The 18,324-nt window shown below is 43.6% G+C and overlaps 1 pseudogene across 1 annotated transcript; it reads right to left on the minus strand.

The window, feature by feature from the left end:
- Nucleotides 1-221: 221 nt before the first annotated feature.
- Nucleotides 222-17,271, minus strand: LOC147430869 (beta-glucosidase 25-like; annotated as a pseudogene). Its single transcript, XR_015185652.1, has 7 exons — nucleotides 15,903-17,271; nucleotides 15,536-15,797; nucleotides 15,323-15,438; nucleotides 2,037-2,257; nucleotides 1,892-1,933; nucleotides 1,506-1,819; nucleotides 222-1,159 (listed from the first exon to the last, which is right to left on the minus strand). The product of XR_015185652.1 is annotated as a beta-glucosidase 25-like (transcript).
- Between the last annotated feature and the right edge of the window lie 1,053 nt (nucleotides 17,272-18,324).

Below are 18,324 nucleotides of genomic sequence, written 5' to 3' on the forward strand. Positions count from 1 at the left end.
AGTACCAGTGCTTTTAAAAAAAGGAAAAATTTAAAACTTGGAAAACTTACATGGATTTAGTAGAGGAAAGTTGACTTTATTGATAGGTATTTACACTAAATTTCTCTATATTTTGTAGGTTGCTCACCTTAGAATTTAAATCTTAAAGATAAATCTCAAAATTTGTAGGTGGGACTACACTAAACCTAGGTTTTTTCCGTGCACTAACCCATACCCACACATCCATGCAAATGTGGGCTTTGATTAATACTCCTCTTAAAAGAAATGAGAATAAAATGTTTAGCATGATTGACTTTGACATGTAAATAACAAGCTTTGCCTAATGGTCCAAAACCGGACAATAATTACCAAAGAATTTGATGACGGTTTGAGCCTGAGACCAAGCTACATATGCTAGAGACTTTGCTTTTTGTTTTCTGCGAGGGCACTGTGTTTGTGATAGATACCTTTTAGAAAGGGCCAAATTTGCTGGTTGCTGGACCAATTATATTCAAAGGACTTTTTCCAGTGGAGAAATCAAGTTGAGAAATGAATGTAGTAGACGTGAATTGGCAGCTACCATGTTGATCTCTTCTTCACCTCAATACAACTAGTCCTGAAGCTCATTGGACCGACTTGTACGGTGCTCGCTTTATTCGGTGTCTCAAGTCATACCATCAAGAAGCTGGCCTTCATTAATGGTTGAAGCAATTCAGTAAGTGGAGCAATTGAGAAGTTAATATCACTTCAACTTTGGTAGTTATGTCGTATTTTCATAGACAGGCTTTGATTGGTAATCACTGAACCCAACCTGAACATCGGACTTTGGTAGTTATGTCGTATTTTCATAGACAGGCTTTGGTTGGTAATCACTGAACCCAACCTGAACATCGATCATAGCAGTGACTTCAACCACTGATATTATTTATTAGACCTTTGATCTCATTTCCTTGTGAGGGTTCCCTCTCCTAGACCATCCTCACTAGTCCTGTGGCAAGAAGAGCCCTTCTCTTTGGTCAGAAATCATCGGTACCATGTGGCTGACAGCTTGGGATGACATCGTCGATTTCTCCGATGGTCAACATAATGAAGGCCAAGTCCGCATATGAACCCCTTAGCCCATTCGAAATTGTCAAGAAGTGACCAGACAAAGTATCCTTGCACATTGTATCCCTCATTGCTACAAAAGAGTGGATGGGACACATCGACACAAATACATGAGTCTAGATGAATTCTCAAAGCTACACAGTGCGAGTTGTAGTAGCCATCCAGAAGATGATGAAACCAGCAGCTCTATATGCAAAACATTCACTATAGACTACATCGTTCCAACTAACACTGTCACTGGCTCATAGTCCATGTATAGCTAGGCATGGATATATCCTTCCAAACACATGCTGCACATGCACCCTTTACACACATCCTGCACACACAGGCACGCACACACATACATTCTGATACGAAGTGAAACACAAGCATGTCCAGGCATCTCTGAATGCTGTTGACAGACAGATAAGCATACATACTTTATTGCATCTTGTAGGTGCTCGAGCATTCCATGGAGATAATGAACCCTCCTCTCATCATTCAGAGCTTTCTTCAAGCTAAGATTAAGCTCACTATCAGTGCAACCTGAACCAACACCTCAGCAAAGCAGCATGTAGCATTGATTTAAATCAGTACTCAATCACATAGAAATGGCAAAAATGGGGTTACTGTTCTCAGTTATAATTATTGGATGCGCTTGAAATTCCTTCTTGCCATATCTGGTCTCCATCCATCCAAGAAGTTTCGGTAAACCCCAAGGGCAGAAGTAAATCCACCCAATATCAGCCGGGCCCTGCATGAATGCAAACAAGCACAATAAGACCCTTTCTATGGTTACTCCCTCAAAACTTTGTATAGCTCATACCAACCGTCGCTTGTCCGATCAGCTCTCCATCTTGCCCAATATCTAACAAACAAAATGCAAACAACCAGCTTATAACATACTGTAATAAAGATGATTTGGTTTCTTGTCAAATCACAATCAAAGTCACTGCTGGAAACAGCCATACACTCAAACGCAGTCTGTCGATCTGTTGCGTACCACCTCAGATCTGGATTTACTTCTTCCTCTATTTTTCTTGCATAATTTGAAGTGTAATAGTTAATGCCCACAAAGTCTATACTCCCTTTCAGCTCCTTGGACTCTTCTTCAGTAAAATATGGCAATCAAGATCCAGCAGAAATCCTCATTGACGCAGGATAATCCCCCAAAAGTATGGGATCCAAGATCCTATCAATGAGACAAACAGACTCTCTCTCTCTCTCTCTCTCTCTCTCTCTCTCTCTCTCTCTCTCGGGTGTGTGTGTGTGTGTGTGTGTGTGTGCGTGCTAATAAAAAGGGGAAAATGGTATAACCTTTCTATGACCCAAGTGTGATAGATTGGTTATGCCATTTCCCTCTTGAATAACAGGTCTTGAGTCCAACTCCTCGTCGGCAGATATTTAAGGTCTCTTGGCATAGTTTCCTATGACATTAAAACTCTTCTCTTCACAGGTGTGTGTGTGTGTGTGTGTGTGTGTGTGTGTTTTAATAAAACGAGGAAAATGGTATAACCTTTCTATCACCAAGTGTGGTAGATTGGTTATGCCATTTCCCTCTTGCATAACAGGTCTTGAGTTCAACTCCTCGTCGGCTAGATCTTTACGACCTCTGGAGGAGCTTACTACTATACTGGCACAAACACTACATGATGCAACAGCAGAGGCATACCCACATACCCAGCCTGAGCAGAGACGCCATTCAGGGAGCATGCCCCAAAACATTTGGTATGATGAGGAATGCCGAGACACTAGAGCTAGACTTCAAAGGGAGGTGCTTTTGGGGGACATCACTAACAGACAGTCACAGATTGACTTCCGACGTCTAGTGCGGCGGAAGAAGAGGGCATTTTTGGCTCGCCTAGAGCAGGATCTATACCAGCTATTCTTGAGTCAGGACTCACGTGAGGCATGGCGGCTCTTTCATGAGCACCCCCCCCCCCCCTACCATCACTTCTACAGAGGCCTAGGGCCAGTATGCATCATCTCTGTACACTGTTCTTGAGCAGCCCCCCCTTCCCGACCCCCCCAATCCATGCCCACACACGTGCTCTTTTCACCGCCGCTGAGATGGTGAGGAAGGCCATTGACAGGATGAGGACTGGGAGAGCATATGATCATGATGGCTTAGTGGCTGAGCATTTCATGCATGCCAGAGATTTACTAGCAGAACTTCTAGCAGTTATGTTTAGCAGTGCCATGTGTGAGGGCTTGCCTAATACTTGGAGCCTATCTACTATTGTACCTATCTTCAAGTCGGGAGACCCTATGGAGCCTGGGAATTATCGCACTATCATGATTGGACACACATTGGCACGGTTGTACGCATCTATTCTTGAGCAGCAACTGAGTAGATGGGCAGAGAGGGAGGGGATACGCACAGCCGGGCAGGCAGGTTTCAAGAGGGGTTTTTCTACTCTTGACCATATCTTGACACTCAGAGCCATCATTGAGGAGGGCAGATCGCGTGGGAGACGGATCTATTGTAGCTTTGTGGATTTCCGCAAAGCATTTGACACAGTGCCCAGAGCTAGATTGATGTGCAGATTACAGCAGATGGGAGTACCCACAGAGCTCATTTGGGGGGGTCATGGCATTATACAAGTCAGTAGTGGGGCATGTACGCACCCCAGAGGGTCTATCCACACCGGTTTACTCCACTATTGGGGTGAAGCAGGGCTGCCCGCTCTCTCCTACTCTATTTGGTATGTATGTGGATGAGGTTTCTGACTACATTGAGAGAGATGGTGATAGAGGTGCACAGCTGGCAGGGACATGGATTCCACTATTGTTATATGCTGATGATATTGTGTTGATCTCCGACTCTCCGGAGGGGATGCAACGTCACTTGGATGCTTTGCATAGGTTTGCCCAGGAAAGTGGTTTGTCCGTCAACCTTGGCAAAACCAAGGTCATGGTATTTAATACCACCCCACAGTGGATCAGGAGGTCAGCGCCCGCATTCACATATGGCCAGGAGAAGGTGGAGTATACAGATGCTTACACTTACCTTGGAGTGGTTTTTAGTGGGCCAGCATTTTCATTGAGGAGGGCAGCAAAGACTAGATTGACCAGAGCCCATGCAGCATTGGGTAGATTGGAAAGGATGTGTTCATAGGTTCAGTTTCAGGAGCCTCGGACGAAGCTTTGGCTCTTTGAAACTTTCGTGGCTTCTACATTGCTCTATGGAGCTGAGATTTGGGGACCTTCATTGGATCATCACGGGAGGACAGGCCGCAGTGATGGATGGGGGAACATGGAGAAGCCTCTGGTCTCTATGATCTCGCGGCTCATGAGAGCCAAGGCTTCAGTACCACGTGCTATTGTACGAGCAGAGCTAGCTGCCCCCCCACTAGTGGTTGAGGCGCTCACCAGATCTGTCTCCTTCATACACTGCATGTGGGAACTTCCCAGAGACAGATATGCACGCCTTGCACATGAGTCCTCTCGACAGTTAGCCATGCAAGGAGATACAGCATGCTGGTATGGGGAGATGACATCATGGTTTCAAGCGCATGGGTTCAGCATAGACAGATTGCCTCCCTTCCCGTACTCATTGGATGCGCCCTCTCTGACTCTTACACAATCCGAGATCACCAGGCTCATTCGCCAAGACTTGACCCAGTTAGATACCAAGAGGACATGGATACAGCCAGCACAGGAGCTGGGCACGAAGATGGCTTTCTACAGAGAGCATCTCCTCCAGCTTACGGAGGATGGTTTTGTGACGAGGCCCAGATACATGGACACCCACTTATCTCATGGGATACGATGTGCTATTGACCAGATACGCACATCTTCACACCAGTTGCGGATCGAGACTGGGAGATACAGCGGAGTACCAGCAGAGGCCAGGACATCGAGCCTGAGACAGAGTTGCACTACACATGCCACCGCCCCGTCTACTACGAGATACGAGGCCGCTTCCATTGCTGGTTCAGAGAGGGATTTGGACCATTCTCTAGAGTCATGCGGTACGAGGATCAGAGATGCCTGGGTTTGTTTTTGCTCGAGCTGCGCAGACACAGAGAGAGCCTGATGAGAGGAGAGACTAGCCAATCTCAGAGACAAATCACAGACTTCTTTAGAGCTGCCACTGGACACCCGGAGGAGTTACTACCACAGCAGAGCTCGTCGCCTTACACGAGAGGCACACTGATTGACCGAGCGACTGAGCTGGGGAGATCCAGACGCCCACGACTGCGGAGGACTACACAACGTCGACGGAGGCTGCATCAGAGGATTCGGATCACTTTGGCTCGACATGCACGACGCTCGGTCAGAGACTACTGACATGGAGGAGATTGATGAGATCCGCCAGCGATCAATGCTGGATCTCCTGTGATCTAGCTATCCTAGCTAGCTGTTTAGCTGCTTAGTTCACACCTAGCAGTTTACGATTCTACAGTATTTTATTTTGTCATTATCTCATTTTGTCATCTTGTTACTCTGACTTTGTATCAGATCCACCACATTGTAACTTTCTGGTCTCATAGGTCACTTTGGCCTTTTGAAGACGTTAATATAACATAACATTTCATTTCATTTCATTTCTCTCTCTCTCTCTCTCTCTCTCTCTCTCTCAAGTATTGACCTTACATATGGAGAAACAACTAAGCATGATAATCTCAACCAAAGGGAAGAGAAGTTATCTCTTTGTATGGATTTCAAACGGACGCCTATGTATATTGAAATGGTTGAGCAAAAGTCATGGATGACAAAGCTTCAATATAACGCACCATTGGAAACTTGTTCTTGTGCCGAAAAATGCTTTGCCATAAAGCATCAACCAAGGTAGATCACGCAAAAGGTGCAGCTATGGACAAAGACAACTGTCAAAGTCATTTGCATACATAGAAGGCATTGATTCAATAGAAGAGAAGAACATGAGAAACCAAGCATCAATTTTTACAAATCCAAAGAAAGACACGCGCATGTGGAAGATTTTGGAGAAACTTGAAAGAAAAGCAGACTGAGAGTTTTAGTAACTTGAGTCCTATGGTTATGTACACATATTGTAGGCAACTATACGAGCAACCAAATATTGGAAAGATGCCATTTTATGGTTCACTCCCATGTATACCCTCGTTTTTTTGTCTTGAGGATGTGTGTGGCGGGCTTGAAAAGTTGGTCACTTTAATATATCAAGCCGGAAATGATTAAACAGACAGGATGTCACAAATTGGTGACGTGGCAGGCTTCCAGACACATACACAGTGGCGAAGGGAAGGATGCCACGTGGCAGTAGTACTGTAATGGAAATGGCCTATGAACTTTAAGAATAGCGGAATTAAGAGAATTAGAGTGAACATTTTTGTGAGATTACTTTGAGAACATAGAGGGTGAACTTAATTGATGGTAGCAACATGAACATAGTATTTAATTAACTTGGCATGAATAATACTTTTGAAAGAGAGAGAGTATTAGAGAACATGAAAATAGTTGAGGACCGGATTTACTTGGAACCGGTTCCCCCTCCAAAAGGCATTTGTATTATAGATTCTCCCATCAAGAGAGACTTTGTTACAATACAATCTTTGTGTTCCTTCTGACCTTGGTGATGCTATGAAGATGGAAAGCTCCATGCATCACGAGCTTAACATAAACTTTGCAAAAAGCATTAACTATCCCAAGCCTCAGTCCCAAGGCCTCAAACAACTTCGAAGGTGGAGAGAGTGTAACAAACTTGGACACTCCAAGTCAAGAACCTACCACGACAGCACAAATAACCACTTCAAAACACTTCACAGTTCACAATTAATTCGACACTGGCCTGGCGGAGTTCCGTACCTAGAGTTATTGGCCTCGAAGATCGACTGGCGCCCCTTTCGATATTTCTTTTTGTATTAATCTGTGTTCAAAGTACAAGAGTACGGGCAGGCGCTCACACTCATACTCTGCGTCCAGATGCTCTGAGTTATGAGGCCCTGCCTGCATATTTAAAGATTACAAAGAATGCCAAAAGCAGAGCCTCTGTCACAAGGCGGGCACCACGTGCCAATAGAAAAGAACAGACTGAACAGACTTTTAGCACTTCAATAACAACTGAACTGAAAGAGAGACGACACGCGACACGGAGTGGCGGAATTCCACCCCAGAGAGTATTGGCCCCAAACCTTGGCGCCCCTTTCGGTATTTCTTTATATTGCATCATCAAAGTACAAGCCGGTACTCCAGACTCTGCACCTTCTCCAGGAAGCATGCCAGAGAATGAGCCCTAGTCTCATATTTAAAGGCCCTTGGCCTGAAAAGCAGTTTATATGAAAAACTTTCAAACTCAAAAGCTTCTGGTCCAAAAAGCATAAAAAGTTTTCAAAAGTTTCTGGTCCAAAAAGCAATGCCAAAAGCTGCTAGAGCAATTTACGGAAATCCGTATAGCCTGCCATGTCATCATGTCAGCGCAATTTTCGGAATTTGTCTGCTGCCTTAGGATTAGGGTTTCTGGCAGAAATTAGTATTTGCAGGTTTTAGGGTTAGGGTTTCCAAAATTAGGGTTTCAGCAATTAGGGTTTTCAGAATTAGGGTTTCTGGCAGAAATTAGGGTTAGGGTTTTTTGCACTCGGGCAACCACGTCCTCACTCTGTGACACTTCTTCTGTTACTTGTTCTTCTTAGGGTTTAGGCCCCTCAGCCCGCATCTGTAAGTTGGCTCCATTCTTTAGGCTTCGACACGTCAGCAGTTTGTTACATCTCCCCTTCTTGAAGAGAGTAATCGTCCGCGATTACAGCATATCTGCAAAACAACTCAAGTTAGCTCAAAAATTTTCCGAGGGACAATCAGTTTGCTCTTTTTATTAAGGAGTTAGCTTCTCCTTTCTGCTTTTTTGATCAAGGAGTTAGCTGCTCCTATCGGTTGTTTTGATCAAGGAGTTAGCTTCTCCTTTCGTCCAGATCGGAACTCTTGATATTCCGGCGTAGTAAAATTAGCCATCACACCCAGACCATACTGATCTTCCTCGGGTGTCTTGATGCACTAAAATTACATACCCATGCAATCTCATCCAATTAGGAATATTCAGTGGTTGGCACATCACAATGCAACACAAATGCTCACATATGCATGTTACAAGACATAGAAACATAAAGCCGCCGATGAACACTCCTCCCGCATAACCTAACAAGGTCCGGGCCGGGAGATATTCAACGACTCCCTCATCACTCCTCCCGCATAACCTAAAAAGGTCTGGGCCGGGAGATATTCAACGACTCCCTCATCACTCCTCCCGCATAACCTAAAAAGGTCTGGGCCGGGAGATATAGAGGCCTTTTACAACTAAACGCCCCCTAGACCGCAGCCTGCGTCGTTTGGAGGTGCTGAGAGTAACCACTGCTCAGACTTCTTAATACTCCTCCCGCATAACCATCCAGGTCCGGGCCGGGAGTCACAACAACAATTATTTTACAAGCATACAACCAAACGCTCCCCAGGCATCAGCCTGCGTCGTTTGGAGGTTTAAACAATACCAAAACAGTATTTACGACTTCTCCACCCGGGAGTAAAATCACCAATCATTGAAACCAGTATCAAACCAGAGTCAAACAATTCAAATCGGCACCAAAACAAGTTCAAAACAGATACCATCCATTTCAAACAAAGTTTCAAACAATACTTTCTTAAACAAAGTTCAAAAGTATCTAACTATAAAACAACTAGAGAGTTTATTCAGACTTTTGTTCGGACAACCGAACTTTGAGGACGACTTGCTTGCCCTTCTGCATCACGGTGATGGTTCGGTTCCGGACTTGGAGAGTCGCATCATTCTTGTCATGCCAAGGTATGCCTAATAGAACGTCACAATTGCCCAACTTCATGATGTGAAAATCAGCTTTTCCATGATAATCTTGAATAGTCACTGGAAGAGCACCAATGAGCGGTACTACTTTCTGAGTTTGCCTTGTGGCTAGCTCAGCTTCAATTTCTCCACCCTCTGCATCATAATCAAAGTGCATCTGCTTCTTTGGACATGAAGCCTCAACTTCCCGATCAAGGGAGTAACGGAGGCTTGCTGTCCCTTGAAAGCAGTGTCAGCCGTTACAATATCTTCAAGAGAGTTTGTTTTTACCTTTGTAAACTTCCTTCTCCTTGAACCGATTGTTATAATTGTTGGAATTGCCTTGAGAAGAATTTTGGGCATTGGTTTTCCCCTTGCATCATTTTTGTCTTTGTTTTCCATGGGCTTGACATTCCGTCTAGCCCCTTGTTGGAACTTGATGCCGGAAGCAATCATGGTGTGGTGGATTGCTTCATTGATAGAACCAGGTCGTTGAGAGTTGACGTACTTGGACATCTCTTCAGGTAATCCACACAAAATTGTTTCTTTTACTCGGCAAAGTCTATCTTTTGGAAGACAGTAGCCTTGAGAAGTAAATCCCAAAACTTGTCTACATATTTCTAGATAGACTCTTGAGAGAGAAGCTTCAAACTGCACCATTCGGTGAGCACTTTGTCCTTTGCCTTGCTTGCAAGGAATTGCTTCATAATGGAAGCTCTTCATGAGAGAGTTTGTTCTTCTTGGACCTATTGTTGTTGTTGTTGTAGAAAGTGCTCTGGAAAGAATTTTGGGCATTGGTTTTTCCCTTTGCATCATTTTTTCTTTGTTTTCCATGGGTTTGACATTCCGTCTAGCCCCTTGTTGGAAATTGATGCGGAAAGCAACCATGGTGTGGTGGATTACTTCGGTGATAGAACCAGGCCATTGGGAGTTGACATACTCGGTCATTTCTTCAGGTAATCCCGCACAAAATTGTTGCTTTTGCAAGGCGAAGTCTATCTTTTGGAAGACAGTAGCCTTGAGATGTAAATTCCAAAACTTGTCCACATATTTGTGAATAGACTCATGTGAGAGAAGCTTCAAATTGCGCCATTTGGTAAGTACTTTGTCCTTTGCATCGCTGGCTAGGAATTGCTTCATGATGGAAACTCGTAGAGTTTTCCATGAGGGGCTTCACCGTTGCCACGAAGGTTAGCCCACCATTGACGAGCTGATTTTTGGAAGTGCATAGCTACATCGCGTAGCTTGGAGGACTACGTGAAGCCCTCGTCTCCAAAGGCCGCATCAAATTGTTGAATAAAGGCCAATACTTTGTCGGTGGCACCTTTGGTGCCATCATAGGTGAGAAAAGAGATATTCTTTCCTCCCTCTTTGAACTTCTTGAGCTTTTGTGATCTTCGCCATGCAGGGTATGATTTGCGATGTCCTCCCCTCTTGTATTCTCTAGGAGAATAGCCATAGATTTCGTTAAGAGAGGAGGAAGGTGAAGAAGAAGGAGAAGAGGATGACCTCTTTCTTGACCTTTTCTTCCCTTGTTTCCTCTCTTCCCTTTCAGAGTGACCAGGAGAAGGATTGTGTGTTGACCGTTTCCTCATGGAAGAAGTCAGTGATCGTCTAAACCGCCGTCTTCGTGGAGCCACATCTTCAAAGGAACTTAGGGATTCATTACTTTCTTGTTCTTTGGATTCCTCCTCTCGTATGGGAGAGAGTCTTCTTTTGGGGGTCTCATCAAGAGGCCTCGTAAGCTCGCTCTCCTCTTGGAGAGGAAGGAAAATTCCATAAACACGAAGTTATTGAGTGACTTCAGCTTGCAAAGTAGGATTGCCCCTAGCTTGATGCAACCTAGTAACAAGATAATTAATAAACATGGGGGCATCATTATTAGCACCTTGATGTGCAAAATCAAAGTTATCAATGTTCATTCTACTCTCTTGGTTATTGTTAGTCATGCTAATAATACTTATGTGTTTACTTAGTGTATTCTTTGGCAACTCAAAACCTTAGTTGCTACTCCTCTTAGCCTTTGAAAATAAGCACTTAAGCATCTACACACACGGCTCGGATTGGTTAATTATTGAGAGTAGTGAGGTGGGTCTAACATAGCAGAATTGCCGAGGGATAGCTCTTTTCGGACTTCTTATGGCTAAATAATGGTAAAGCCGTAGGCAAGTCTAAAAAGACACCATTATTAAGACCAAATCTCCCAAGGTGTGCACCATATCCCACATAGTGGGCTCAACAAAACCGATAATAGATCCCAGTCCCACTTACCCTAATATAATTAACAAAATCAACCATTAATAAGCTACTTAAGGACCTTTATTCTTAAGCAAGAAAAAAGAAACCAAATGCTCTGATACCAATGTAATGGAAATGGTCTTTGAACTTTGAGAATAGCGGAATTAAGAGAATTAGAGTGAACATTTTTGTGAGATTACTTTGAGAATATAGAGGGTGAACTTAATTGATGGTAGCAACATGAACATAGTACTTAATTAACTTGGCATGAACAATACGTTTGCAAGAGAGAGAGTATTAGAGAACATGACAATAGTTGAGGATCGGATTTACTTAAAGCCAGTCCCCCCTCCAAAAGGCGTTTGAATTATAGATTCTCCCATCAAGAGAGACTTTGTCACAATACAATCTTTGTGTTCTTTGTAACCTTGGTGATGCTATGAAGATGGAAAGCTCCATGCATCACGAGCTTAACATAAACTTTGCAAAAAGCATTAACTATCCCAAGCCTCAGTCCCAAGGCCTCAAACACCTTCGAAGGTGGAGAGAGCTAGCGGGGAATGAGGGTAGGGAAGAGGAAGAAGAAACATTCCATAGGAGAAAGAAATAGTTCCTCACTCATCACTCTTCTTGCTTAGCGTAGCATAATAGCATAGTAATGGAGATGAAGAAGATGGCAAGCTTAAGCATTGAAGCATGGCTCTTGGTTGGATTTGGATAATACAATTGGCCATTCGCATATGTTAAACTTGAAACGTTCTTCGTGGGATGCTTTGATTAGTGGTACAGGAGTGTTGGATCTATGGGCTAGCTCTCATTATTTGGAGCGAGGCTACACTTTTGCTCATAATGCTCGTTCGAAATATAGAGCTAGATTGGATCGGTGGTACGTACTTGGCTCTGAGCAATATGATATGCTTGCATGTGATATGAGGCTTGATCGCTCCTTTACTCTATCTGATCATTTTCCTCTTTGCCTCTTGATCCATACTGAGACATTGGATATAAATTCCTCGCTTCCTGCTAAGCGATTGTTGCATATTAATAATGCTTATCTCTCGCACGAGGCATTTCAAACATTGATTGAAGCAGTGATTCCGCCATTTGTCTCTCATATGTTTATAGATGTGGATATGGCTTGATACCGTTTTGTCATGCGGATTCAAGCAGTCATAAAGGATTATGGTTCGTGATACATGCACCGGATAAGAGATAAAGTACAGGAAGATAAGATGACTACTCAAACTTTGGAAAGTATTGCAGATATTAGACGGCTTACTCGGTCAGAACAAGATGAATTATGTGCAGCTAAAGCCTCTTTAATGCATAATAACAGAAGAAAACTTGAAAAATGGAAAGTAAGATCAAGACAATATGCTTTTATGGATAAAGGTTGTTCATAGAAGCAGTTCTTTAAGCATTAGCATCATTCGAGGTTATCTATGTCTATTAAAAGGGTTAAGATTGATACTGAGCAATGGACGGCCAATAAAGGTCAATTGGCGGATTGCATGGTTGATGATTTTCAACAGGTTTTTGCTGGGACTGGGGTTCCTTCAAGTGAAGCTTTGTAAGCCAGACAGCTACTGTTGTCATATGTGCATCCTATATTGACGAGGAATGATGCAGCTATCCTTGAGGATAGTTTTACTGAGGCTGAGCTGCATGACAGCTTGTTGCATCTTGGGCATTGGAAATCCCCTCGATGGGACGGTCTTACAGTTGAATTTTCCTTCGCTTTTGGGAGTCCCTTAAGCAGCCTCTACTCTTCATGATTAATCAGGCATGGGTTAAACAGTCATTGCCGCAATCATGGAAAGAAGGATTGGTGAAACTATTGCCTAAGCAGACATTATGTGAATACTTCTCGCACTGGCGTCCGATCACGCTTATGCCGGTTGTTTATAAATTGTTATCGAAATGATAGCTTCTCGTCTTAAAGATCGTTTGTTCTCAGGCATACATCCTGCTCAATATGGATTCATTCCTCGCAGGCAAATTATGGATAATATTGCTAATGCTTTTGTTGGGATTGAGTATGCAAAATATATTGGACAGGATGTACTTATCATGCAGGTTGATATACAGAAAGCATTTGACACGATTCAATGGGATTCCATCGCTCAGACTATAACGGCTTTGGGCTTTGGTTCCAAGATGTGTCAAGTGGTCTACTTCCTATATGAGAATAGTCAATCTGCTGGAATCATTGATGGTGAGTTGACTCAATTATGGGATCTTGGTAGATCGGTTAGGCAAGGTTGCCCTTTGAGTGCTATGTTGTATGCTATTGCTACGCACCTCTTTTGTTGTACTTGAAATCCTTGACTGTGTCTGGGCGTTTACATGGGTTGGAATTGCCATCTAGAGATCATTTTGTGGCGCAAGCATATGCGGATGACTCCATGTTTTGGCCTAGAAATACACCGGAGAATGTTAAATGTATAATGGAAGCATTGCATCTTTATGAACAAGCTGCAGGATTGCAAGTAAACTTTAGAAAATCTAAATTATTACCGTTGCATCAAATGGATTGGCACTCAGTATTATGACCAGGGGAGATAGTAAAGCCTGACCAAATTGTGAGACATCTTGGATACCCGCTAGATTGGTCGGTTAATAATGCAAAATTATTGGATTGGGTTAAGAACAAATTGAGGTCTAAATTACACTATTCGAAATTATCCACTTGGCCGCTACATGTAAGACTCAGAATAGTACAGTCCATATTGGTGACATATGTGCAATTTTTCTTGCCTATGTTGCATTGGCCACCTCGTCGTATTCGAGCTTTGATGTTTCGGATACTGGAGCACTTTTGGTCTACTTCTTCTCAGAAAAAGGGTCTACGTTTGCTTGCGATGGATAAATTATGTACTCCGAAGCGTTGTGGTGTTTTGAATATTCTGCATTTGGGTTCTCATGTTATAGCAAGAAAGGCCACATTGTTGTTGGTGTTGGTTGAGCAAAAGCAGCCTTGGACGCAAATGTTTGCGTTTTTGTGCTCTCATGCGGTTTCTACATCGGCTTGGCAGCCATCGTATTGGGATGTGGTTTTTGGTAAGTTTCAGGCCACGATACCTGGATGTCCTTTTGCCTCTAGTCTTGTAGCGGATTGGAAAGTAGTCACACAGGACTTGTTGTGGCATGGTAGAGATGACGTATGTGGCAACTCCCTTCGGTTAGAAAGTTTACATTGGAGTCGGGTTTTTGATCAAACTCTTGTTCAATGCTCTCCAAGACAGGCTTATTTTCTCTCGCAAAAAGGTATTTGCAGCGTACTTGATGTGCTGGATGCTGATGGACGGATGCTTTCGTTCAGACAGGCTGCTCATATCTTTGGGCTTGGGATGCATTATAGGCGTATGTGGGACAACATTAAAAATCTCGTTGATTCCATATCTCCTGTTCCACCGCCGCTGGTTGCAGAAAACTGAATGTGTGATTGGCACTATGATGGTTCTTCGGCCTCTTTGATTTCTGCAAAGAAAGTGTATGGTCATTTGCAATCGTTTTCTTGGATGTACGAACACTATAATAAGGTATGGAATATGAACAAGAGTGATATTTGGTGGCGGAGTAAGGTCATGAAGGTGTGGCATGCGAAATTTCCTCTGAAGGAGAGACTGTTTATGTGGAGATGCATACTTGGGATTCTCTCGATTGGCAAATTTCTACGTTCTAGGAGATTGGCCTCTTCACGATGTGTTAGATGTGGTGCAACAATTGAGACCATTCCGCATTTACTGTGGTCTTGTTCTCATATGCTGCAGTTTGTGGATTGCATCTCTACTGCTCTTTGCACGCGTTTTCCTGGCATGCTTTTTGGTAAATCTTTCTGGATCTTTGGAGTACTTCCGCCATTGCTTCGGCCGTATGCATACTTTTTTGGCTGGGCCAGATTCTGGGCGCTTTGGACGGTGTGGAGAGTACGTAATTCCCTCATGTTTCAGCAGATGCGAGTCGATTATGTTTTCTTCTTCAAGACAGCTCTGTTGCGGTCTCTCCGAGTGGCTTATGACTTGGATGAGATTATTCTCAATCATTACGAGCTTTATTTGACTGTTTCCGATTTCCCGTTTGTAGTATTTTTTATGGGTTTTCCTCGTCTTGAGGTTTCCCATGGGTAAATCAAAATGACATTATAAAAAAAAAAAAGTGTGTGTGCGCGCACGCGTGCGCGCTACTCTGTGTGTGTGTGTGTGTGTGTGTGTGTGTGTGTGTGTGTGTGTGTCAAAGGGTACTAACCAGGCTAAGCTGAATTCCAAACTCCTTTGTGCTGCTTGATAATCCTCTTTCTCCTTGGAATATGGCTCATACCACTTTGAACAGGCAACCACCCCTATACGACCCTTTTGCTCCAACTATATGTCACCTCCAATGATTAGACTGTCAAATTGACATGTCAACCTCCTCTCACAATTAGATTCCTACATCATGCTCAAATAGAATTGTTCTTACTTGAAATTTCTCCCTGTAAATCTTTACAGCAGCTGCATGTGACAGAAGAGCCATATGGGCAACCAAGTAGGGTTCAGTACTTGAATCACCAATGTATACATTCTTCGTTGTGCCACTCAAGGCAGAGCAGCGACCAGGTGCTTCAGTGCCATAACCATACCAATTGACTGCAAAGAGATATATCTCATTAAACGTCACCCAGTTCTTGACTCTATCACCAAAGAGCTTGAAGCATGTCTCCGCAAAGTATACAAAGTGGGTTCTGCAACATCAATGCATACCAAAATATGATGCATGTCTTTTGCCTTGGTTTCCTTACTGTACAACTATGAAGAATGATAAAATGAAATTCTACTTCTCAGCTTACATGATCTCCTTTGTGCGCCATCCCTTAACTTGAGGGTCATTCTCCAAGTGTAGGGGCATATCCCAATGGTACAATGTTACATATGGTTCAATGCCTGTAAGTCCACAAGTAGAACAATAGGAATTGCACACATAAAAGAGCATTGGCAAAGTACCTTGGTGAACAAGCTCATTGAGAACACTATTATAGAATGCGACTCCTGCGTGATTTATGGCACCAGTATCATCTACAAAGAGCATGTGATCAGCTGATGTTGAAAGAAATCAGCTGCATTGGCAGAATGTAACCCATGAGAATGAGGTCATCCACATGAAGGTGATGTGCTTTTTGCTTTTCTGTAATAAAGTTGTTGCTTATGCTTTAAGTTCCCATCCGGGCAAGCTTTCAGTTCCCATCCGGGCAAGAAATGTCTAAGGATGTGAACTTGCCTGGAACATGGGAGAAAGAGTCCCACGTACTCATGCTGTAACAAACTGTTGAGATGTCCAAGCCCTAAAGAATGGAGCCAACTTGCAGATATCGGCCGAGGGGCCTAAACCCTAATTTCTGCCAGAAATCCGAACTGCTGAAACCCTAATTCTGGAAACCCTAACCCTAAAACCTGCAAACCCTAATTCTGGAAACCCTAACCCTAAAACTGCAGAAACCCTAACCCTAATGGCAGCAGGCAGATTTCCGCGTTTTGTGTTGACTGATGACGTGGCAGGCTTTTACGGAGTTTCCGTGATTTATGCTGGCAGCTTTTTGGCTTTGCTTTTGGACCTGAAGCTTTTGAGTTTGAAGGCTTTTCACTGTAATTGCTTTTTTGGCCAAGGGCCTTTAATATATGAGGTTAGGGCTCATTCTCTGGCATGCTTCAGTACGAAGGTGCAGAGTCTGGAGTACCGGCTTGTACTGTGTTGATGCAATATAAAGAAATACCGAAAGGGGCGCCAAGGTTTGGGGCCAATACTCTCTGGGGTGGAATTCCGCCACTCCGTGTCGTGTGTCGTCTCTCTCTCTCCATTTCAGTTCAGTTGTTATTTGAAGTGCTTAAAGTTGTTCAGTCTGTTCTTTTCTATTGGCACGTGGTGCCCGCCTTGTGACAGTGGTATCAGAGCATCAGGCGTGAGCTTTTCTGAAAGCCCACCGGTCCTACAAAAGAGCAGACAGAGCTATTGGAATTTTATTGGGGGTATCTTCGCCCTCAAACCTGGACTTATTAGCCACTCGTGCTCCCGTCTTCATCGTAGTGTCTTACAGGGCATAAGCCAATTAAGATCACTTGCAAGAGAAGGATTTAGATTTGTTTCAAGTCACTGTTTTTTCTCAGAAGCAGTGCCATGCAGAGTTGATGTCTACAGCTACCAAGCAGCATACTCCAAGTACTTGGTAAGCTTTCAAGAAAAATTTTGCCCGAAGTTATATAGTTTCTGACATCTTCCTTCGGCGTGCAACGTCTGGCAGAGTGGGGTATCCTGAAATGCTTGCCATGGAAACCCTAGCAGATTATAACTTGAAATTTTCTTGACATCTCTTAGTAGATGTCTCGACTCTCTTCACGAGCAGACGACCTTGGAGGTCTGGTTCGATTGTTATATCTTGGGACTACCATCGCCGCCAGACGAACATTGTTTGTCCAAGAGCTGATGGACCATGCTGTGGTTGTCTACGACCTTATGGAAGGAACCTAACCCTAATTTTTGGTGCAGGTTCCAGGATGGAAAAGTCAGTCGACTTTTCGAGCTCGACTGATGTCGAGATTGCCTTTTAAGTTTGAGATCTATTTGAGAACTTGTTTGGTGATCCTGTTTGGAATTTGTTTGAAATGGATGGTATCTGTTTTGAACCTGTTTTGGTGCCGATTTAAATTGTTTGACTCTGGTTTTAATACTTGTTTCAATGATTGGTGATTTTACTCCCGAGTGGAGTAGTGAGAAAAGATGTTTGAGAATGCTTGTTCACACTCATGGCCCGAACCCTTGTGGTTATTTGTGGGGGCAGTATTGAATGATTGAAAAGTGTTGTTTTTACTCATGGCCCGGACCCTTGTGGTTATTTACGGGGCAAGTATTGTTGTTTTTACTCATGGCCCGGACCCTTGTGGTTATTTACGGGGGGAGTATTGTTGTTGTTACTCATGGCCCGGACCTGCAGGGTTATTTACGGGGGGAGAATTAAGAAGTCTGAGCAGTGGTTACTCTCAACACCTCCAAACAACACAGGCTGCGGTCTGGAGGGCGTTTGGTTATAAAAGGCCTCTATATCTCATGGCCCGGACCTTTTTAGGTTATTTGCGGGAGGAGTGCTGAGGGAGTCGTTGAACAGCTCATGGCGCAGACCTGGATGGTTATTTGCGGGGCGAGTGTTCATCGACGGCTTTATGTTTCTATGTCTTGTCACATGCATATGTGAGCATTTGCGTTGCATTGTGATGTGCCAA

The sequence above is a fragment of the Adiantum capillus-veneris genome, chromosome 21 (genome assembly GCF_014529385.1).
Source record: "Adiantum capillus-veneris isolate H3 chromosome 21, ASM1452938v2, whole genome shotgun sequence".
Taxonomy (NCBI): domain Eukaryota; kingdom Viridiplantae; phylum Streptophyta; class Polypodiopsida; order Polypodiales; family Pteridaceae; genus Adiantum; species Adiantum capillus-veneris.